This window comes from Rhinatrema bivittatum, chromosome 4 (assembly GCF_901001135.1).
Source record: "Rhinatrema bivittatum chromosome 4, aRhiBiv1.1, whole genome shotgun sequence".
Classification (NCBI taxonomy): Eukaryota; Metazoa; Chordata; class Amphibia; order Gymnophiona; family Rhinatrematidae; genus Rhinatrema; species Rhinatrema bivittatum.
In genome coordinates, this window is record NC_042618.1 from 159,277,302 (window position 1) to 159,301,033 (window position 23,732).

Below are 23,732 nucleotides of genomic sequence, written 5' to 3' on the forward strand. Positions count from 1 at the left end.
GCACATTCCCACATTCTGTCCATGTCACAGGAAGTACTTCAAGCTCATGGTAAAAAAAAAAAAAAAGATCACTACCAGTGCAAAATTCTATCCTTTGGTCTTTCAGCAGCCCCAAGATTCTTTACCAAATATCTAATGGTAGTGGCAGCTCATTAAAGAAAGGACTAGGTCTTAGTGTTTCTTTTTTTGTGTGTGTGTTTAAACATTTTTATTGACGTTGATAACAAATAAGGTTCATCACAGTAGCAATAGAATACAAAGCAAACGATGGAGGACACGATTGTCACTATAATTTGCATTTCCCAAAAAATATATCAGGCATCTGGAAAGAAAAGCAGACATAGCAATATGGAAAAACTAAACAAACAAGGAAAAGCAGAATATTGTTATGACCTCACATATAGTCTGCAAACTTAGGGGATTCAAGAGAGAAAAGTCTAGAAGCAAAGTAAAAAAGAAAAACATATAATAGAACATTACAAACAAGGTTGGCTTACTACTGCTGCAATTGTGAAATCACCTTAGTCTTTTGTGCAGAAGAATATATAGAGTGGTTGGACAGGAGCTATTGGAAAGAAGCGGGCTGACAAAAGCTAAGAAGGCTGCCACTGGGGCTTTAGTTCTCAGAGTCCCTGATAACTAGCACCTGTAAAACAAGAGCAATCTGCTGAGGCAGGATGAGTCAGCGGTTTTACTGCTATAGGCTATAAGAGAGGGAGTTTACCCCCAGAAAGGGGCAGAGGGGAGGAAGGAAGAGTAGCTCTGGTCCCATTATGGAGGAACCCTGTGCTGAGATGGAGCACAGACGTTGCTAGCATCTACACTACGTTTCTTTTGATTGCTATTAACAGAAACTTTATTCTATTACTGAATTAAGGCCCTTTTGCAATGCATGTGGAACAGTGAAATGGATTCAGTATAGACCCTCTGTGACAGTAGGACCAGTAACAAAGTAAAAGGTTAGTTTAATCTGGGCTGGGCAATATTGTGATTTCTAGAGGCTATAAAGATTGGGCTGTATGTAAAAGCTACCTTATTGTTTGCTGGTTTTTGTTAAATGCTTGCTCACTCAATAAAATATGTTGGAAAAAAAAAAAAAGATCTGAGTGTTAATTAAGTTAAACAGAGTGAACAGCACATTTGAAGGAACCCTCCTTTTATTAAGTGATAGGAATGGGAAAAGCTGAACATATTATAAAGTTAGGGACTGTGGTCTGTTTGTTTCTGTGAAGATACTAAAATCTACTTGTGTAAATATGGCTACAGATAAAAGGAATTAATACCTCCAGGAAGTGGATGTTAGTTGGGGTGCTTTGAAGCTTAAGAAGATCAGGTGTGATAGGAAAAACTGGTAATTTATTTCCTCCATAGAAGCACTGCTGGAAAAGCTGCAGTGTGAAAGCTTGTCCATTGAACCTCTATAGAGCACTATAGATCTGCCTCAGATTGTCAGCTGTAGCTCTTTCCCCAACCTAGGTTGGAGGGTGGGGGGAGATAACTTAGTAGCCTTGGGGGCACTCCATGAAGTTAACAAGTAGCACATTTAAGACTAAATGGAGAAAATTCTTTTTCACTCAACGCACAATTAAGCTCTGGAATTTGTTGCCAGAGGATGTGATTAGTGTAGTTAGTGTAGCTGGATATAAAAAAGGTTTGAATAAGTTCTTGGAGAAGTCCATTAACTGCTATTAATTAAGTTGACTTAGGGAATGGCCTCTGCTATTACTGGCATCAGTAGCATGGGATCTTCTTAGTGTTTGAGTACTTGCCAGGTTCTTCTGGCCTGGTTTGGCCTCTGTTGGAAACAGGATGCTGGTCTTGATGGACCCTTGGTCTGACCCAGTATGGCAATTTCTTATGTTCTTATGTTTTGTCTAATTGCTAATTGAAAGTGGAAAATGTTACAGGGAATCCACAAAGAACTAGAACCATTGTTAGTAATTAAGCAAGCAATAGCTAGCGAGTTCTTTCAATTTATAATGTTAAGAGACAGAATGTGTATATTGTTTGAGGAAACCCAGGGACTGTATGAAAAGTTGAAACTTTCAAAGGTTAATAAATCCTTAATTGTGGAGACTTAGAGTAAAAAGTTATTGATAAGAATAATGTGGATTAGAACAACTGCATTAAAGGATTAAATAAGAAAGTAAATGAGTGGTTTCAAAATATTTTCCATTTTGAAAGGAAGATGAGACAAACCAAAATGGAGTGGTACTGGAAGGTGAAACCCTATAGGAGACAGGACAGCCACATTAAGGGAAATGCCTTGCAAGACTAGAAGGAGTCTTAACCACAGGTATGATTATAATAGTCCTGTCATACAAAAAATATCCCCTAAAATAAATTTATACCATCTATGTGGCCATCATACTAGACACTCCCGGTATCAAATACCTTCATTTGCCTTATATATAGTCATCAGCCAATAAGACTACTATTTCTTTTTTGTAAGTTTTTTTATGCAAATAAAATCTTATCTTATTGTATCTGATTCCCAAGTGAAGCAAGACTCTCTGACACGGGTCCGTGTTTCGCGCACTGCATCAGGGGGAATTCTTTCAAACAGCCATTTCTTTAGTTCATTTAAGTTTGTTTGTTGCCTGCATCGCCATAATGTCTCTCTTGGCGCCAAATCAAAGCAGACCGTAAGTTGCATGTGCTTTGATTTGCTGACCGGAAGATGCAACCATCTTTCTGGTCTGCAAATCAAAGCATTCCAGAAAATGTATCTTCCGGTCTGCTTTGATTTGGCACCAAGAGAGATGCTATAGCAATGCAGGCAACAAACTGAAACTTAAATGAACTAAAGAAATGGCTATTGTTTGAAAGAATTCCCCCGATGCAGTACGTGAAACATGGACCCGTGTCTGGGAGTCTTGTTTCACTTGGGAATCAGGTAAGATACATTTTTATTTGCATAAAAAAACTTACAAAAAAGAAATAGTAGTCTTATTGGCTGATTCTTATATACAAGGCAATCGAAGGTATTTGATACTGCCTAGTATGATGGCCACATAAATGGTATAAATTTCTTTTAGGGGATATTTTTCGTATGATTGCATGTTCTCCCTATATTAGCATCCTGCTTATACTATAATAGGCCTATGCCATTAGAGGGGGCACTGATAGGGATGTGTTGCATCCTTATGGATATAGCGAAGGGTCAAAATACGCTGAAACTAGAAGTTGTTGAGGAAAGAGGTTGGAAAAAAAACCCAGTTCCTTAGAGCCCTGACCACATTTTTGGCATACAATCCTTCCCCAGGCAACCCAAGACTGTAGAGGAGAGCCACCTATTTGCTGGACATTGCCTTAGCACCTCAAGAGGTCACACTTTTTAGAGTCCAGGAAAGATCTTAAATGGCTAGAATCAAAGAAAACATATTTTACATTTAAAGGGCTGTCGCAAAAACATATCTGCACCAAGAGATCTAGTCTCCAGTAACACTGAATACAAAAGCTTTCTCTTCAGCTTTTCTTTACATAAATCTGGGAAAACTTAGACTCTGACACAAAAATAGTGATTGTATATTCCTAAAGAACAGATACATCACTGTGTTCAAATCTCATTCAAACACAAATGACACCAGTAAAGTGGCCCTGTTGGACTCTTTCTGGGACTCAAGAAAACCTGTTAAAACTAAACTAGCTTCAACTTGTTGATTCTCTTGCAAGTTATCTTGCCGCCCACTACTCTTCTTCATTGGCAAATAATAAAGTTTAAATCAGGTGGCAGCCCATCTGATGGTATTTTTACGATATGTCTCAGATAGTTTTAGAAGTTCTCCAAAGGAGATAATACCAGGATTTTAGGAAAATTAAAAAAAAAATGCAGATTCACATATCTACAACATTTTCCAGTTGTTCCAGCTTATGTTGCATTACCGATTTATTCCGAATCCACAGCCACATTAAAGGTTTTAATTTCAGCAACAGAAGTTTCCAAATTTTCAGTCTTAACTTAATAATCTTGAAAAAAAAATTCCTTTTACTATGTTAAGGATTGAACCGATTTAGATAAAATAACAAGTTCAGAGGCAAATTTTGAAAAGAACAACTCATTTTAAAATGAGTCAAGTGTGTAACTACTGGAGGTTTCATGATGCCTGGGTGGCCCACATCAGCTACTGCCTCAATAGAATTTCTCAATAGCAAAGAAACGAAACAAAACCTTAGAATTCAAGGTTAAACCTGGAACAGAGGCTTATCCTCCTCCTGTTCTCTCCTTTATCGGGTGAACTTTGTTGTTCACAGCTCTCATTCCAGAAATGCGGCCAGCATTCCACCTTCATCTCCAAGCCAAGAGTCTCCCTGATTTAACTACAGTGTGGGACTGAAACAGAAGAGCTGCCAACAGCATTTTCTATCGGCTCGGGAAAGGAGATGGTCCTGCGAAAGGGGTCTCCATAATGTCTCAGACTCCAGCTAGGCAGCCACTCTTTCACTCACACTGGCTGCCAGTAATCAACATATAAAATTTAAGGTTTTAGTCAGTGTTCAAAATACGAAAATATGAAGACCCAGATTATTTCTTAAAGTTGTTAACAGTTTCTCAACCTGCTCAAGTGTTATGCTCTTCTAGACCAATGCAACTTACTGTGCCATCATTTAAAACTTCTAGACTAGCTGCTACCCATATTCGTTCATTTTCTTTTATTTATCCTTCCCTCTAGAATGAGTTACCATTTGCATTGTGTTCCATACCTGATATTAAAATGTTTGCAAATGTTTAAAGGCCCATTTTTTTCAAGAAGCATTTTTATAAAGATTCATGTTGTATTGTACTGTACTGACATGATAGACTTTTATGTATATCTTTAATACGTTTATCACTTAGTGTGATTTGTCAAGTCAAGTGATTCATAAATATTTTAAATAAATAAAACTCGCCACATTTAGTGGCCAGAACTTAGCCAGATAAATACTTATCTGGCTAAGTGGTGGGTAGGAAATGGCATTCTGGGTAGGAGCTATTTATCCAGTTATCATATCCAGATAAATAGCAATATTTAAACTTACTCAGCTATGTTAACTGCATAAGTTAAACATGTTCAATAGCAGATCTAAAGTTAGCCGGATAAGGCTTATTTAGCTAATTAGAGGCTAACTCAGGAATATCTAGCAGCATAGCTGTGTTGCTCAATATCCCTTGTAATTAGCCAGATACGTCACATCTGGCTAACTTACTTAAACACTGGGACAGTAACTGTCAAACCTGCGCCCGGGCATCCATGTGCACATGGATGTAGCAATTTTATAACGTGCATGTCGACGCGCGAATGTCATAAAATCTGCTACCCACGTGCCAAATCGCGCACATAAGTGGAGGTATTTTACAACCTGCAATCGATCCTATTCCCTGTTCCCTCCCAGTCTGTTCCAGTAAAGAAGCAGAATGGGAGGGAGCTTCCTAAACCCCCTACCTAACCTGCCTCCCTTTTACCCAACTACCTCCAACCCCTAAAACCCTGCTAACTATCCTACATTTTTTTGTTTTAAAACTTACTTGATCTCTGAGGCAGCAGCAGGATGTGCGGGCCAGTCAGCTCTCGGCACACAGTTCAGCTGGACAGTGCCTAATGGTGCTGTCCTGGCCTGCCCATGCCCCACCCAGACCCCACCTCTGGCCCGCCTATTTTTCCCAAGCCCATTCTTCTGCGCATACCAAGATATACATGTGGCCGCGGGCATTTGAGAATCCACACGGTACGTGCACGTCCCAGCCACGCGCCTATCTCCCGGTATAGGCGTGTGCAGGCCTTTGAAAATTCAGCCTTAAGCTTTGAATATCTACCCCAATATCATTTAGACCAAGAGTCTCATATGGAATATTGTACCCTGTCTCCTGTCCTATACCAAAATTGCTAGATTATCTACTCTATCTAAATCTGGCTTAAAAACAAACTCAGTCAGAGTTCATATTATAGCACAATAGTTGTTTACCAAAATCAAGTGGAGGGAAAACCAGGTTTTTCCCCATTCTCTAGTAATTCATTTTATGAAAGGCCTGCTTCACCTAAAATCCCCTATAAAACCACCTGCACTGTCTTGGAATCTCAATGTGGTCCTCATTCAGTTGATGAGATCTCCCTTTCAGTCTACAGATAATTGTAAACTAAAAAATGTATTAAATTTACCCTCAATGCACAAAAATAATCTCTGATTTTCATTTAAATCAGTATATTGTTCTTCCAAAATTCTTTGCCAGACCTCATGTTCAGAGGGCTGAGGCAACTCTATATACATTGGATTGTAAAAGAGCAAACTTTTAGAAAATCCATCCAACTCTTACAACCTTAATAAACCTGGACATGCAGTTGCAAATTGGATCTCAGAATGAACATCGAATTGTTATGGCAAAGGAGGTGTAGCCATTTAAAAGCTCATAATTTAAAAGCAATAACAGCTTCTACAGCTCACCCCTAGAACATAAGAAATGACATGCTGGGTCAGACCAAGGTCCCTATCTCCGAAAATGGTCAATTCAGATCGGAAGTACCTGGCAGAAAAAAAGTAGATCTCTTTCCTGTTACTCCCAGCGAAAGCAATAGCTTTCTTTAGTCTACCTGGTTAATAGTGTGTTATGGACATTTCCTCCAGGAACTTGTCCAAATCTCTTTTAAACCTCTTTATGTTAGTCACCTTGATCACGTCTTCTGGAAACAAATTGTACAACTTGATTATGCGCCGAGTGAAAAAGGAATTTCTATGATTTTTTAAAAATCTGCTGATTCTTAGTTTCATAGTGTCCCCTTATTTTAGTATTTTTTGGAAGAGTAAATTACAGTCCTTCTTTACCTTTTCTACCCCCTCATGATTTTGTAAACTTCTATTATGTCACCAATCAGCTCTCTTCCAAGATGAAGAGCCTATCATAGCAGAGCCATGTCATCCCCTTTATCATTTTTGTCACCCTACTTAGCATTTTTTCTAGTTCTGCTATGTCTCTTTTGAGTTAGGACAATCAGAACTGCATACTTGCACCACGGCTGATTACAGAGGCAATATGATATTTTCCATTTTATTGTTCATTGCCTCAGGTACAATATTAGGGCCCTATTTACTAAAGGGTGGATTTTTAAACCTGCGCATGGGTCCTGTGTGCACATGGTTCCTGGCGCATGCACATGGATGTGCCAATTTTATAACCGCGCATTGACGCGCGCATATTATAAAATTTTCTACCCGCATGCTCATGCACGCCCAATTTTATATTGGTGGGCACGAGTGCCAACTTGTGCGCGCAAGGTGGAAAATTTTACTACATGCGTGCGGTGATGCGATAGGGCCTTTCCCCAGTTTCCTCCCAATTCGCTCCAATAAATGAGCGGATTCGGAGGGAATTTCCTAAACCCCCTAGCTAACCTTCCTCCTGTCCACCCCAACCCCTAAAACCCCCCTAACTAACCTAATTTATTTTTGTTTTTTAACTTACCTGTTCTCCGGAGCAGTAGCAGGTTGCGCATGCCGGTCTGATCCCGACGTGCACTTCAGCAGAATCGTGCCTAATGGAGATATGCATGTGGCTGCGAACCTTTGAAAATCCCCATGGCAGGTGCATGGCATGTCCAGGCACATAGGCCATTTAAAATTAGGCCTTAAGCATTTTTCCTATAGACACAGAATGGGAGAGAACCTTAAGGGTAAATTTTAAAAAGGCCGCACTTGTGCCCATAAAAGTGTGTATCTCGCTGCGCACAAAATTACAAGCTATTTTATAACCTATGGGCCGGATTTTAAAAGCCCTGCGCGCCGGCGGCCTATTTTGCATAGGCCGCCGGCGTGCGCACAGCCCCGGGACGCGCGTAAGTCCCGGGGCTTCGTAAAAGGGGCGGGGAGGGGGCGTGTCTGGGGTCAGGGGGCGGTTCGGGGCGGGACCAGGGGGGCGTGGTGCCGGCCCGGGGGCATGGTTGAGGCCTCCAGACCAGCCCCCGGGTCGGTTGATGGCGCGCCAGCAGCCCTGGCACGCGCAGATTTATGCCTGCTTTTAGCAGGCGTAAATCTGCCAACAAAAGTAGGGGGGGTTTAGATAGGGCCGGGGGGGGGGGTTTAGGTAGGGGAAGGGAGGGGAAGGGAGGGAAAGGTGCGGGGGGGGGGGGGGGGGGGGGTGGAAAAAAGTTCCCTCCAAGGCCGCTCCGATGGCCCGCGCCATTTTTAAAGATGGCACCGGCCATCCAGTGCTCCCTCCATGTGACAGGGGCCGGCCAATGGCACAGATACCCTGTCACATGGTAAGGGCAAAGGGCCATCGGCGCCATTTTGATTAGTGGCAACAGACGACCTGGGAGCGGGAGATCACTCCCGGGACCCCCACTGGACCACCAGGTACCTGTAAAATGTTTTTGGGGGGTCGGGAGGGTGGGGGATGCTAAGGGATTAGTTTTAAAGGGTTGGGGTGGGTTTAGGGGTTATTTTTGTGTTCCGTTTTTCCCACCCTCCCCCAAAACGATAAGAGAACCCCAACGAACAATTTCATGGGGTTTTCCTATCGTTTTGGGGGCGCCCCCGATTTCTGACTATTTTGAAAATATCGTACGATATTTTCAATCGTCCGAAGCCCGATTCACATCCCTACTATTATAAGTGGAGTAAAGATACAGAAAAAATGGGAAAAACACTACAAGGCTCTAAAAGGGGGCATCAGCAACAGTGCCATAAACTCACGATGGCATCTCATGTGGTATACAGGCACTGAAAGTGACATTAGGACATCCAAAGGCAGAATGAAGGGAGACAAAGCAGAAAACGTGGCAATAAAACCTCCAAGACAGGCACTGATAAAGGGGCCAAGCAACACACAGAGTGACTGCAAGGCTCCAAATCACTGTGAGAGGTGCAAAGAACTCCCAAGACTGACAAGGTGTTAGCTCTGGGTTACGACAGCAACGCACAGTGGCAAAGGGAACTCCACGGTGTAAGGTCTGGGCATAGAAGCAAGGCTGAGTGGCACAAAGACACCCAAGTTGCAGACTGGAATTTAAATTTTCTTGTAGAATGGGTTTGTCAAATGTAAAGGTTATTATCACAATTAGTACATCAGAAAGGTTTCTCTAATGATTGTGGGATGGATTTCCAGGAAAGTAGTGAGGGCTGCTTTATTTAGAGACCATTTCCTACATCATTGAGTTGCCCTCAGCCTGTTTCTTTTCTTGATTTTCTGGTTTTGCATGAAATGTCTGCACCACTCTGTTTTATCAAATGGGTATATCAAAATATTTTCCTTTGAGCATCTTTTGTGACGTGCTAATAACCAGATCTTACACACTGAAGTCACTCTTTGTGCTGCTTGGCCCCTTTATAAGTGCCTGCTTTGGAGGTTTTACCCCCACATTTTTTGCTTTGTTCCCCCTTCATGTTGACTTAGGATGCTAATTCCACTTTCGATGCCAGTTTGCCACTTGAGATGCCATCAAGGGTTCATGGCACTGTTGCTGGTAAGTGGTAACCTCTTTTAGAGCCTTGGGATATTCCTCCCACATCTGATCTCTTCTTGGTTTGCTATACTGGGACTACTTTTTGGGTTTTTGGTTGTTACTACCAGTTCCAGTGCCAACCTGGCCAATTTTGGACACATTTACATTTAATTTATCTGCTCTGCCTTTCCCTATCCCTGACATTGTTTTTATGTCACCGGGGTTGTGAATATTGCAACAATGATTTCATATTTTGCATTGGTATTGTAATGCCCACTGTCCCAGTACCATGCTCTGCACTACGTCTCTGACACAGACAGGCTTTCATCACAGCTTGTTATGCTGAACTCTCTGCCTTGCTCTCACTGCTCACTTATGCCCACTGCCTATTGCTCATAATGTGTCCACTGCCAGGCAATCACAGAATACATGACTAATCTCAAATATACCTAAGGCTTCAATCACCAGAAAGGGAAAACAGAACAGCAAGTGAAGCAACGCAAGTCTGCTGTGAGACAAAAATATTGTGACGCATCGTTGCCTCACTGCCTTCCTCTCTTGTGTCTGAGTGACTGCTGCTGGCACAGTGAAATTATATAATATGCCACAGTGAGAGAGCTCAGAGCTATGCTTTCACACAATGTCTTGAGAAGCAATATAGAGAAAATCTGAGAAGCTCAGTCTTGAAGATTAGCGTGACAGTGTCACTGAACTTGGTATGCTCGATAGGTCAGACTGGCAAATTGCTTCACTGTGATTCATCATTCCGCTTGTCTCCTTGACAACATGCTCATGCTCCCTTTCTCTGCTGACTGCCTGCTCTACACTGAGGGCCAGATTTTCAAAGGGGTACGCGCGCCCCCCCCCCCCCCCGAAAACCTGGCCGAAGTACCCCCTGCGCGCCGAGCCTATGTTGGGTAAGCTCGGCGGTGCGCACAAGCCCTGGGACGGGCATGTCGGGGGGCATGTCGCGGCGGCGCGTCATTTGGGGGCGGGGCCGCGGGCGTGGTTCCGGCCCGGGGACATGGCCAGGGCCTCCGAAATGGCTCCTGGGCCTGGGAATCGCATGCCGGCGGCTGGCCTGGCGCGCGCAAGTTACTCCTGCTTCCGGCAGGCGTAACTTCTACAACAAGAGATAGGGGGGGATTAGATAGGGCTGAGGGGGTGGGTTAGGTAGGGGAAGGTGGGGGGGAGGCAGAAGGAAAGTTCCCTCCAAGGCCGCTCCGATTTCTGAGCGGCCTCAGAGGGAACGGAGGCAGGCTGCGCGGCTCTTGCCGATTTTGGGCAGTCTTGCGCACGCCGTCTCCGGATTTTAATGGATAAGCGCGGCTATGCGCGTATCTATTAAAATCCCGTGTACTCTTGTTTGCGCCTGGTGCGCGAACAAAAGTACGCGCGGGCGCAGATTTATAAAATCTACCCCTGTATCAGTTTACGGTTTACATGCATTTGTTGCTTTCCTATGATTTCTATGAGTCCATTGACTGTAAATGCTTATAGAAATCATTCCATTTAAAATTAATGAAACAAATATAATTTGTTTAATTTGTGGGGGCCACTTCAATTTTTTTCGGGCCCCATGACAGAAACAAACGGACCCTTTTTCCTTTTATTTTTCTATTTCTTTTTAAACTAATGCACATGCCTAATGCTAATATTCTATTTGCTTTTTTGACCACTGCCACACATTGAGGGGCAGATTTTAAAAGCCCTACGCGCGCCGGGCCTATTTTCAAAAGGCCAGGTGGCGCGCGTAAAGCCCCGGGACGGGCGTATGTCCCGGGCTTGAAAAAAGGGGTGGGGAGTGGGCGGTCCAGGGGCGTGGTCAGAGGCCTCTGTACGGCTGCTGGGCCGGAGGATCGCGTGCCGGCACTTGGCCGGCGCATGCATCCTACGCCTGCCCAGAGGCAGGCGCAACTTATAAAACAAAGGCTAGGGGGGGTTTTAGGTAGGGCTGGGGGGGTGGGTTAGGTAGGGGAAGGGAGTGGAAGGTGGGGGAGGGGGGCAGAAAGAACATTCCCTCCGAGGGAGGGAATGGGGAAAGCCAGCAGGGCTCCCCAAGGGCTCGGCGCACGCAAGGTGCACTATTGTGCACCCCCTTGCGTGCGCCGACCCTAGATTTTATAACATGCGCGCGGCTGCAGTCTTGTAGTCTTGCTTTTCTAAGGGAATGCAGTAGGGAAGTCAAAACTAAAAGTTCCTACATGTACTGAGATACAACCAGGACCAGACCAACTTGTCCTGAAACTGTGGAGCCAGTTGGCAACCCTACTTCTGCCAAGAGTGTAAGTTTACGGTACTTAAGAATTTGTTTAAAAATGTACTCAACATTTTTAGACAACTTCTTTCCACCTTACCCACATTTTTGCAGATTGTCTTAAGGGAGAGAAAACAAAGGGGACTTCAAGACAATTTTTAACTTAGGAGTCCCCCACATATGGAATTGACTTAGCCTGCTTGTCCCTGAAAAGAGTAAAATTGCTTTCCTATATCTTGTGTTTTCTGTAGACAGTGGGATAAATCAGTCACATATATTCTCCCACCTCCTCCTTCAGTTCAAAAACTTTTAAGGTGAATTTTAAAAGCCAGGTGCACAACAAAATTGGGTGATGTACGTGCATGTAAGACATGCGTGTGTCGACCATATTTTAAAAGCTGCCTACATGCACACGCATCTTCTGATATGTGAATATCTCAATTGGAATGAAAAAGGGGCATGGACCAGGGCTAAGAAACGTGCACACAAGCACCCAGGTCCTACACTGTGAAAGTTTACTTCTGTTATGGAGGAGATGTAAAAAAAAATAAAAATAAAGCATGCATCCCCGAGTGATTTAAAGGGGTCTGGAGTAACTGGGGGAAGTGCAGGCTAAATAACCAAGGGAGTTTCAAGGACCTAGCTCTAGACTGGGTGAACTGGTGGACAAACTGATAAAACTGGTCATGGCAAGGACACGCATCTGTTATAAAAGTCCCCCACTTGTATGGCTCATATCTGGATGTGTGCAGCTGTGCATGCCCAGTTGCAAAATGAGATGCACACAAACGCGCATCTAGCCTATTTTATAATATATGCACATACATCAATGTGCACTCACGTGCCTCTTTGAAAGTTACTGTCCCTGTGTTTAGCTATATTACTCAAGGAGCCTTGCAGCACATGTTTCTGTTGGTACCAGCCACACATATATAGAAAGACTTTCTTGCCCTTTCTATCTACAGATAGGATTCATTCTGTCTTCACAGCTGTCGAATGACATCACCCACATGTATAGTTGACTTATTCTGTTGTTCATGGAGAACATCAGTTACAAATCTTATCTATTTGATTTATCTTCTGCCCTACAGGTAAACAACTTTATATTGCTGCCTATGGAGAACAATTGTTACAAGTAAGCAACTGTGTATTTGATTGAAAAACAATCTGCAAAGATTCTAAACTATATTTAACCAATTTTCAGAGCTACTGCTCATACAGTAAAGCAATCTTGTCAGGAAAGAATATTAGATTTTGGAAAAAGTCAAATGTTCAGGGATTTAGTAACCATATATATATATGTTTCTATTGTCATATATTTCAGACTGGATAATTATTCCACAATGGCCACTACAACACACCACCTACAGCATCTTTTAATGGCCAAACAATGCATGGTTGGGAATGTGCAAATTATTTTGTACATCACAAAAAAATCTGCCAAAAATTACCTTAACTGCCTTACTTTTGAAGAAATAGTCTCATGTATAATATATTCTCCTAATAATTGGTATTTTCTATTATATTACAGTAATGACACTCGGCTATAACATTCTGATGATCGTCCTTTTGAGATGAGTATTGTAAAGTTGAGCTATTTGACATAAATGAAAAAAACAAATGTGTTCTTTTATGTATAGTCAATAATGTATGGATTATTTGAGTCAAAGAAGTCTTACAAATTCTGAAAATAATCATTACCATTTTCTTTAATCCTCAAAGTTCTTTTGTGATGGTTTTTCCTTGTGCATGTCACTGTTTCCAAACATGGGAAGTCTTCTTCAAACTATCTATCTGATGTCCCCTTTGCCACCAATAATCTATTTACATCACTAGAAATATTTGCCACCCACCACCACCACCGGGCACCCTGCTACAACTCACAATGATGAGAAAGGAAAGAAAAGTGAAGGGATTTAATCTGGAACTGTGAGGGGAGGGGCAATGTGAGATCCCCGATCGGGAGACCCGCCCCCACGACGTTACTGATGACAGCGCAGGACTGTTAAATGGTGCCAGAACACCAGGCATCATGTGCCGTGTGTCGCGTTCCGAAGGGGCGTGACAAAGGGGTACTCCCCTTTGTGCACCCCTTTGTGCAACCAGTAGTGTTAACCTTCTCCATGTTCTTTTTATATCCCTTGTTAACAATTTCCATATTATAAATGTTCAATGTATTAGACAAAGGAAACGCCTGATTTCCTGCAGTTTTGTTTGAATGTAAACCGATATGATATGTAAAATCTAACACCGGTATATAAAAATAAATAAATAAATAGTATTATTCAATCAGAATAAAACATCAGTAGAACCTCCAAATGAAAAAAGAGCATATTATAGCTAAATAAAATTTACTAGAAAAGTAAACTGGCAAGCCGTCAAGTCATCTAGCTAAAGTTAGCCAGATAACTTGTGACTGATATTTAGCAGGACTGATATTTAGCAGGACAAGCATTCCATGGAATAATCTTTGCCAAAGTTATTTGTATAATTTTACTATGATAACTTTAGCTCTCACACTGTGAATGTATGCCACTAAAGTTATCTGGGTAAGTTTACCTAGATAATTTTTAAAATTAACTGGCTATATGCTTAATATAGCTGTTTAAATTAAAAAATAATAATTCCCATGCACATGCACACACTCTGGACTAACAGGCTTGATGCTCCAGGCCCCTACTCTCCAAAAAGCTTTAAAAAAAAAAAAAAAAAAAAAAAGAAAGTGGTTAGAGCCTGAGCCCACCACCCCCCCCCAACCCCCCAAAAATAAAATTTACAAAATATGTCATGGGCAAAGCAGTCAGAGACTCCTCTCCCCACAATATTTAAAGAAAATAGGCTGCCTACAGGCCCCTTCCTCCCCACATACTGTCAATCCCTACCCTACCCAGCAACCCATCTGGACCTTCTTTTCCCCAAACCCACTAGGATATGGGGGTCCAAGTGGATGGTGAGGGTACAGATTGGTAGTATGAGGGGTGGAAGATAGAAGGGGCAAAAACGTAACCTATTTTCAGTTACCTAGCTCTATTCTGAATATAGCTGGGTAAGTTTAAAGTTACCCTGGTACATATACCCAGATAACTTTAGGCCTGCTCTGAGCACAACCAGACTTAGCTGGCTAAATTTATCTGGCCAGTGCTGATATTCAGCACTATCCAGCTAAGTTGAAAACTGTCCCTAGAACATCCCCATACCACCTTTTTTAAATCCAGCTGGGTAATGACTTGACCCGCTAAAACTTATCCAATCAGTGGGGGACATATTTAAAATTCCAGGTTTGTCTGATGAGGTCCTGAACTTAGTTGGACAAACACTTTTAAATATTGAGATCTGAGCCTAAGCAAATATCACTTTAGGAGATCAGAGTAACAAGCAAGAGCACTATGAAAGATAACGCTTGTCTATTTGTGGATGATACTAAGATCTGCAACAGAATAGACACACCTGAAAGAGCTGAGAGAATGAAAAGTGATTTAAGAAAGCTTGAAAAGTGGTGGAAGGTTTGGCAGCTGGAATTCAATACCAAAACGTGCAGAGCCTTACATCTGGGTTGCAGTAATCCCATGTGATGGGAAGTGAGAGACTAATGTACACAGGCTGGGAGAAGGACCTTGGGGTGATAATTTCTGGTGATCTGAAGACAGCAAAGCAAAGTGACAAGGTGATAGCTAAAGCCAGAAGAATGTTGAGCTACATAGAGAGGAATAACCAGTAATAAAAAGCAGGTGATAATGCCTTGTACAGGTCCTTGGTGAGGCCTCACCTGGACTAGTGTGTTCAGCTCTGGAGGCTGTATCTCAAAAAGGATAGAGATGGGACAGCGTTAGTCCAGAAAGGGTGACCAAAATAATGTGGGGTCTGTATCAGAAGACTTATGAGGAGATGCTGAAGGATCTAAATATGTATACCCTGGAAACGAGGAGGTGCAGGGGAGATATGAGCAGACCTTCAGATACTTGAAAGGTTTAAATGATGCACGATCCTTGAACCTGTTCTGTTGGAAAGCAAACAGTAGAACTAGGAGTAGCAAAATGAAACTCCAGGGGGGATGACTCAGAACCAACATCAGGAAACACTTCTTCACGGAGAGGGTGGTGGATGCCTGGAATGCCCTTCCGGAAGAGGTGGTAAAGATGGAAACTGTAATTGAATTCAAAAAGGCATGGGATAAACACTGTGAATCCCTAAAGGCTAGAGGTAGAAATGAAGGAAAGGGTGGAGTAACCTGCATGGAGCAGCAGCTACTTCCCCTAACAGAAGACATGGAAATTACTACTCTTTACAATTAGCTTTCATGATTTTGATGCAACTGCAACTTCACTTTCCACTTCGATGGCAGGAGGAAAAAATAGGAATAGGATTCAGATGACAGCCAACATTGGGCTCTGGACATTAGGGAACTGCTTCAATGGCCAAGTCCAAAAGCAAAGCACATTCAAGCAGGCTGCTTACCATGTAAAAAATGTTGTCAAGAATAATTTTGTTAAGAGTTTGACAGTACTTGTTTTGATCATTAGAAATGCTACCTTTAACATAAGGCTTGGGTGTAACCTGAATAGAGCGGCTGTTACTACCCTTAACAGAAGCATGGGGGTAACCTGCACAGAGTGGCAGTTACTACATAAGAAAAGCACTGGGCAGGCTGGATTTGTTGTTGTTTTTTTTTCTGCTGTCATTACTAGGTTACAATGTAAAAGACTGTGACTTATTGTAGTAGTATTAATCACTATAATAGTATTAGATATAGCAGCAATGGTCAACATAGTGAGCTGATGAAACAGATATGGGAACATTGGATGATGTAGCAGATCAACATCGCTAGTACAGATGATTCCTAACTGGGTCAGTCTGCCTGGGTGTAATGCAAGGGGTACAGTGCACTGAATCATTTCTGCAATAATACTGGTGAATTAGTGTGATTCGCAGCAGGGGGATACTATAAATCATCAGTATGACTCGATCTGGTAACAGGGGGTGATGTAGTCATTTAATGTAGTGATCTAGCAGTATATGCTAGTGCTGTAGGAGACCAGTGTAACTATTTTACTGGAAGAAGAACTAGATTGAGCAATAGAAAGTTTTAATGGCTATTTAATATTATTGCTGATAACTTAATAGTTGTCCTGCAACTTATTTTAAAGGACCGGTGTCACTATTTTTTTTTTTATTTTAAATACTTAGACTAAAACAGAGCAAGAGAAAAAAGAAATCCAATTTAGGTTTTATCCTGTTTGGATAGTGTCTGGCTGCCACACCAAAGGGAGTCCACAGCAGAAGCTGCACTGACCGAGCCCAGACCGACTCCCAAAGCGAGGTCAGCAGCGGGACAAGTGGCAGGTATGGGCACTCCCTCCTCCAACAGGTGAGCGAAGGGAAAGGGGACTCCAGTGCCAGCCGGTCGGCACCCGCCCCTGACACCCCTTGGCCCACCCACCACTACTGCCAACAATCAAGAGTCCGGCTGCCACACTGAAGGTGCTTGCTGTGTGCGCACTTGGCACGCACACGAAGGAATGTGACAAAGGAGCCTGCACCTTTGTGCGCCCCTTCATGCATGGCTTGAAGTTCAGCCTGCAGTTGCTCTTCCCTCCTACTCTTCTGCCCAGATCATTCAAGGAAAATGGATCAGGAACACCTCTCATAAAAACCAAGATAGAGCAAGACTTAGGAGGTCCATGAAAATCAAACAGCAAACAAACATTAATCATATCCACCCCATGAGAAACAACAAGCCCTCAGCATCTTAATCCTACCTAACGTTCTCACTTCTGCTCCTAAATGTGCAGTCGATTTTGAAAAAAATTCCACTACTAAATGATTTACTTGAAGAATTAAAACCAGCCATCTTCTGCATTGCCGAAACCTGGCTGACTAATAATGACAATGTTCTCTTAAATCAAATTGAACATTACATTTATGATATCTTTCACTTCCCCAGGTCTAAGCATAGAGGCGTGCACTACTAATTACCAGTAAAAAAAAAACCCGAGCTCAAACTTACTCCTTACAAGTTAGATATTAACCCTCCTTACGAAGTGGCAATACTTAAGTTGCCGCAATTAAATATGGTATGGTCTGCTTTTCTGTACACTCTCCAACTTAATATCATAGCGATATTAATATCATAGCGATATTAAGTCAGAGGCCCTAAAGATTAAAAAAAAAAAAATCAGCCCGCGGGTTGGAAAATGGACGCTCAATTTTGCCGGCATCCATTTTCCGAACCCATGGCTGTCAACGGGTTCGACAACCGACGCCGGTAAAATTAAACGTCGGCTGTCAAACCTGTTGACAGTCGCCGCTTCTGTCAAAAAGGAGGTGCTAGCGACGCGCTAGAGTCCCTAGTGCCTCCTTTTTACCGTGGGCCCTAATTTGCATAGCATGGCTTCCTGAATCTCGAGCCCAGGAGAGTGGGAGCTTGCCGGCTCTCCCGCGAGGTTTTCTGTATCGGCCTGACTGTAAATAGCACTGATAATAATAGTAGTCTTTTGCATCCAAAAAGCACATTGAGAAAAACAAGGTGGTTTCCAACTTCTTTACTGACAGTTAATTGGATGACTGAAGAATATTTACAAGATTCAAAAAATTGGAAATTATAAAAATATATCACATATTTTCATACATTATACCATAATTAGTGACATATATATTGATTAGAAAATTTTTATTGTAGACAAAAATTTTATCTAAACACTTCAGTACATTTTACAATATTTATTCTTCATCGGATACATCAAGGGGTAGATTTTAAAAAAGGGCGCCTTCGCGTACTTTTGTAGGCGCATCAGGCGCAAACAAAAGTACGCTGGATTTTAGTAGATCCGCGCGTATCTGCTAAAATCCTGGATCGGCGCGCGCAAGGCTTCCGATTTCGTGTAGCCGGCGCGCGCCGAGCCGCGCAGCCTACCTCCGTTCCCTCCGAGGCCGCTCCAAAATCGGAGCGGCCTCAGAGGGAATTCGCTTTCGCCCTCCCCTCACCTTCCCCTCCCTTCCTCTATCTAACCCACCCCCCCGGCCCTGTCTAAACCCCCCCGCCCTACCTTTGTCGGGGGATTTACACCTCCCGGAGGGAGGGAGATGCGACCCTGGGGCGGTTCCGGAGGGCGCGGCCACGCCCCGGACCGAAACCACACCCCCGGGCCCGCCCCCGAAATGCCACGTCCCGCCCCCAAAACGCCGCACTGATCCGACACGCCCCCGACACGCCCCCCTCGAAAAACCCCGGGACTTACGCGAGTCCCGGGGCTCTGCGCGCGCCGGTTAGGCCCACCGGCGCGCAAGGCCCTGTTCGCGTAAATCCGGGTGGATTTACGCGAGCAGGGCTCTTAAAATCCGCCCCCAAGTGAATATCAAATTTTCAAAAAACACAATCAATAAAAACTACCATTCATACACACATCCATACAATTTAAAAAAATCTCTATGACAATTTTGCACTCCCTTTATTTATAACACCATTTCCCCACAAATTGATGCTTCTTTTTACACTCCCTTTATACTCCCAACATGTTTCGCCACTCAATAGGCTTCTTCAGGGGAGCATAATGTGAATCAATACTAACACCAATCTTCAACAATCATCTCCAACAATTCACCCAAATGTATCCTCTCTCTCTTCAATTCTTCCTAATTCTTCTACTCCGAGGATAAGCAAAAGTTCTCCACAATTTCACCTTTGTTTTCGCCAAAGTGCTGCACTCCCAATCTTTCAACGGGTCCACACCACAATTTTACTTTTGTTTCTTACTTCCTTTCACCAAAAAGAGCACAAAGACGCTCCCAACTTCCTCTTAGAAACAGCTGTGAGGCGGGATGTAAGAACACTGAGAAGTTGGGAGCGTCTTTGTGCTCTTTTTGGTGAAAGGAAGTGTTGAGATAAAATTTTTGTATACAATAAAAAATTTCTAATCAATATATATGTCACTAATTATGGTATAATGTATGAAGAGTATTTACAGCACTCACTATGGGGTAGATTTTACAAATCTACGCACACGCGTACTTTTGTTCGCACACCAGGCGCGAAGAAAAGTATGCGGGATTTTATAAGATACGTGCGTAGCCTATAAAATCCGGGGTTTGCGCATGCAAAGGGGTGCACATTTGTGCACCTTGCAAGCGCCGAGCGCTGCACGCGCTCGCCCGTTTCCTCCGAAGCCGCTCTGAAATAGTCCGTCCCGGGGCTTGCGCGCGCTGCCAAGTCTATGCAAAATAGGCTTGGCATGCGCAGGGGGGTTTTAAAAGGGTTACGCACATAAGGTATTCGCGTAACCCTTTTAAAATCCGGCCCTTTGTGTTTCAAATAAAGTCAATAAATAATAGAACAGCAGCAAAATTAATAAATGTGTGAGCTCACTCTTCTAGCAAAGTCTTTTAATTTCTCTGGAAACACACTTGTTACACTTGATCTTTTTCTCTTCCCAGTTACTCAGATAACTTAGATTAAAGGTAGTTTAATCCTCCTTTCATTCGCAAATATATCACACATCTTCTCCTTATTGTGGAGTGGTTAGAATAAAGTCCCAGTAGTTTATCGTAACATAAGTCCCAGTTCTCATACCTTTCCTGAAGTTGCCTTAAATATTTTAGATCTCCTTATGGAAGTACCAGATGAGCACTCTCCATTCAAGTATAGCACACATAAGCAGCAAACACAGTCCTTGAATACTCTCAACTTCTTCCCTACCTCTAGGGACCGGACTCCACTTCTTAAATGAAAAAGCCTTCACCTTAGGCTCTATGTGCATGAAAGACACCTCTTCCCAATATAATGAAAACTGACTCCAATACTAAGGGCACTCAGTTTCTGGTGAAAAGCAATCAACTTTACTCCAAAAATAGGGAAAATAAACCAGAGACAGCAAGGGTGGAAAAACTTACTTGCCTTCAAAATACCAGAAGTCTAAGAAGTAAGATGGGAGAGTTAGAGTGTATAGCAGTGAATGATGACATAGACATAAGTGGCATCTCAGAGACCTGGTGGAAGGAGGATAAACAATGGGACAGTGGCATATCAGGGTACAAATTATATTGCAATAAGGAGAATCAACTTGGTGAGTTTATGGCACTTTATGTCCAGGAGGGTATAGAGTAGAGATGTGAATCGGAACCGAAATTGGTTCCGATTCACATCGTGAATTTTTTTTCGTGCGGTCCGATCGGTTTTTTTTTTATCGGCTGCACCCGAGCCGATAAACAAAAAACCCACCCCGACCCTTTAAAACATATCCCTTAGCTTCCCCCACCCTCCTGACCCCCCCCCCCCCAAACTTTTTAAAATTACCTGGTGATCCAGTGGAGGTCCCGGGAGCGATTTTTCCGCTCTCGGGCCATCGGCTGCCACTAATAAAAATGGCGCCGATGGCCCTTTGCCCTTACCATGTGACAGGGTATCCGTGCCATTGGCCAGCCCCTGTCACATGGTAGGAGTAATGGACGGCCGGCGCCATCTTTAAAAATGTACCAACCTCTTTTACAAAGAAAAGTATGTCCCTGATATAATTTGTAATAACTACTTGCAAGATCTGTTGTGCACAAGAATAAATGTCCACTACAGAGAAATATTGGAGCAAAATCAAACATCTGAAAACCAGGATAAAGTAGTAGTCTCTCTGATGGCTGGCAGTTAAAGAATAAAATGTTTTGACCTGAGCTTTTTATTTGTGTGTGTAAAAGTTTATTCTCTTGTATATATTGTGGTACCTTATGCATAATGGTCAACCTTTATAGGCCAATGCAATCCTGGCTTTCTTTCATCCCATTCTACTGGATTCTGGGACTTTTAAAACTACAAAATAGGACTATACCTCCTGAAATGCAATGCAATTTGAGTTTAAGAAAACTAGAACTAGACTATGTCATCAAAACTTTTATGGGTGAGGTCATATTACTATACAAATCACTCCTAGTAGTAAACTAGCATGTAAATAACTTTTCAACTGACAATCTCTGCCTCTGTGGTTGCCCTACAGACCATGTAGGGCAAATATCTGCGGGTACAAAGCCCCTGCAGATTTTATCTTGATTTTTTAAAGGCAGATTTATGCATTTATGTCCTCTTTGAAAATTTGTGGTTGTCTTGCTATACATGTGGACATACACACACAAAGTTACTCATACTCTCAAGCATGTGGAACTTTGTGCTTTTATATCCATGTGCATACTTTTGAAGATAAAAATATGTGTTTAAATCCTTTCCCCTCCCCAACTCCATCTCCTGGAATGCCACTTTCAGCCACATACAAATATATGCATGACATCAGGTTTTCTGCCTATTTTTGTGCAACAGGGAACTTATTTCGTGTAAGTCTGCACTAGTTGTTATTTCTACCTAAATAGAAAAATAAATGTCTTAGCATGAATATATATCAATGAACACAACCTCCTGCAGTATATCTACTAACCCCTGTTTGTATTTCCAGATGATGACTCCAGTATAAGGAACTTCAGCAACACTTCATGCAGACAACCAGTGTTATAAAGCCATTCCACTAATAATTACACCAAGGGTGAAAGCCTAAGAATAAATATTATGGTATTAGTTTACCCTGAAGATTCTTTGTTTTATACTTGTCAATATATTTTTTATTGCTTATTAAACTTTCTTATTATGAAATGTAGAGGTCTTCTGAATTTCTCATTTCTTTTCCAAGCAAATCACATGAGATTGTCAACAGGTTGATGTAAGAAATGCCTGTTTAGTAGTACTATGCATGCCTCTCCTACCATGTGGTATAATACAGACATAATCTTTAGTGAAAAAACTGGAATAAAAACCAATACAGGAAAAATGATGTATTGTCCCGCTGAATGTAGATTTCAGCACTGGCATTGTGGGGTATAAATGTGTTTTCAGTGTCATACAGAAGACCCAACCTGTCTTATCCAAACTTGTCTGTACCCATCTTGCACCCTATTAACAAAGTATTTGAAGACTGAACTAGATGTAAGCTACATCTACTATCAACATGATATATTAATTTGCAAACCTTGGGGCTAAATCTATCAAACGCACTGTAGTGCAAAATTTGCTCCAGATTGATCAATGAAAAATCCCCACTATTTTCCATGGGAATAAGGCTGGTGCAAAACTGAATCAGTTTTTGTACTGGAGAAAATATTTGATACCTCTGCACCAAATGATCTATTTCTGTTAGCCCCGAAGAAGCAAAATCTTCTGCAAACTTTGGGCAGCTTTGTCTCCAAAAAACATTACTTCCTGATTCTTCTCTAATAGAGTCCCATGGTTTTTGCCAACCTATATTCTTCTATCAGTCAAGAGCTGAGCCAGCCCCTTTCTAAAGATTAACACTGGATTTTGAACTAAGTGTCTTTAGAGATAAAATCCAATATTAATCTTTAAAAGGGGGCTCCCAATATGCCCCATTCTAAGTATAACTTTCTCCTTTAAGATGCAATTTATCATGAGATCAAAACAAGATGTTGATTGTACAACATTTAATAGTGGTAACAGTGGCAATTGTACAATGCTTACTAGTGGTGGTAGTGGTAATGATGTGCAGTGCACCTGAAGTAGACAGATCAGGGATCTAATGTTTTATCTCTAATATAAAAGCAGCACTAAGAAGCTGTAGGTATAAAGCTAATGATCCTTTTACAGGAGAGAATGTGGAAACAGATTCCTGATAAAGTCATGTTTGTACATTCTCAAATGCTGAAATAACTTCTCACCAAAGGGGTGATACAAGGCATGAAATATACCTTGGAAAAGAGTTGTCTGTGGAAATGCATCCACGTGTTTTATAGACATTTTATTTATTATACCTATTGCATTGTTGATAAGACTATGATGGTAAAGCATAGTCTGGGTGCACAGAACAAATATATAAATGTGTATATACTATAAAAATATGAGTCATTGCCCATGTACATTCAAGTCTCTTGCATGTAGAGATGGACTATTGAAAAAAAAAAGCCAGTATACTAAATATTCTCTGTTACCTCAAAACAATCATAGTCTCCAAATGTCCTTTTATAACAGATTTTATTTCAAATTACATTTTTTTGCAATTATTTTCCAAATTCATTTACTACATTCA

At 42.0% G+C, this 23,732-nt stretch overlaps 1 long non-coding RNA gene across 2 annotated transcripts; it reads left to right on the top strand.

Moving 5' to 3' along the window:
* Positions 1 to 569: 569 nt before the first annotated feature.
* On the top strand, positions 570 to 22,173 carry LOC115089467. Of its 2 annotated transcripts, none has more exons than XR_003856095.1 (3): positions 570 to 959; positions 16,855 to 17,035; positions 22,095 to 22,173. It is a non-coding gene; the product is annotated as an uncharacterized LOC115089467 (long non-coding RNA). The 2 variants fall into 2 exon arrangements; XR_003856094.1 differs by having other exon boundaries at positions 16,855 to 17,010.
* Positions 22,174 to 23,732: the final 1,559 nt, after the last annotated feature.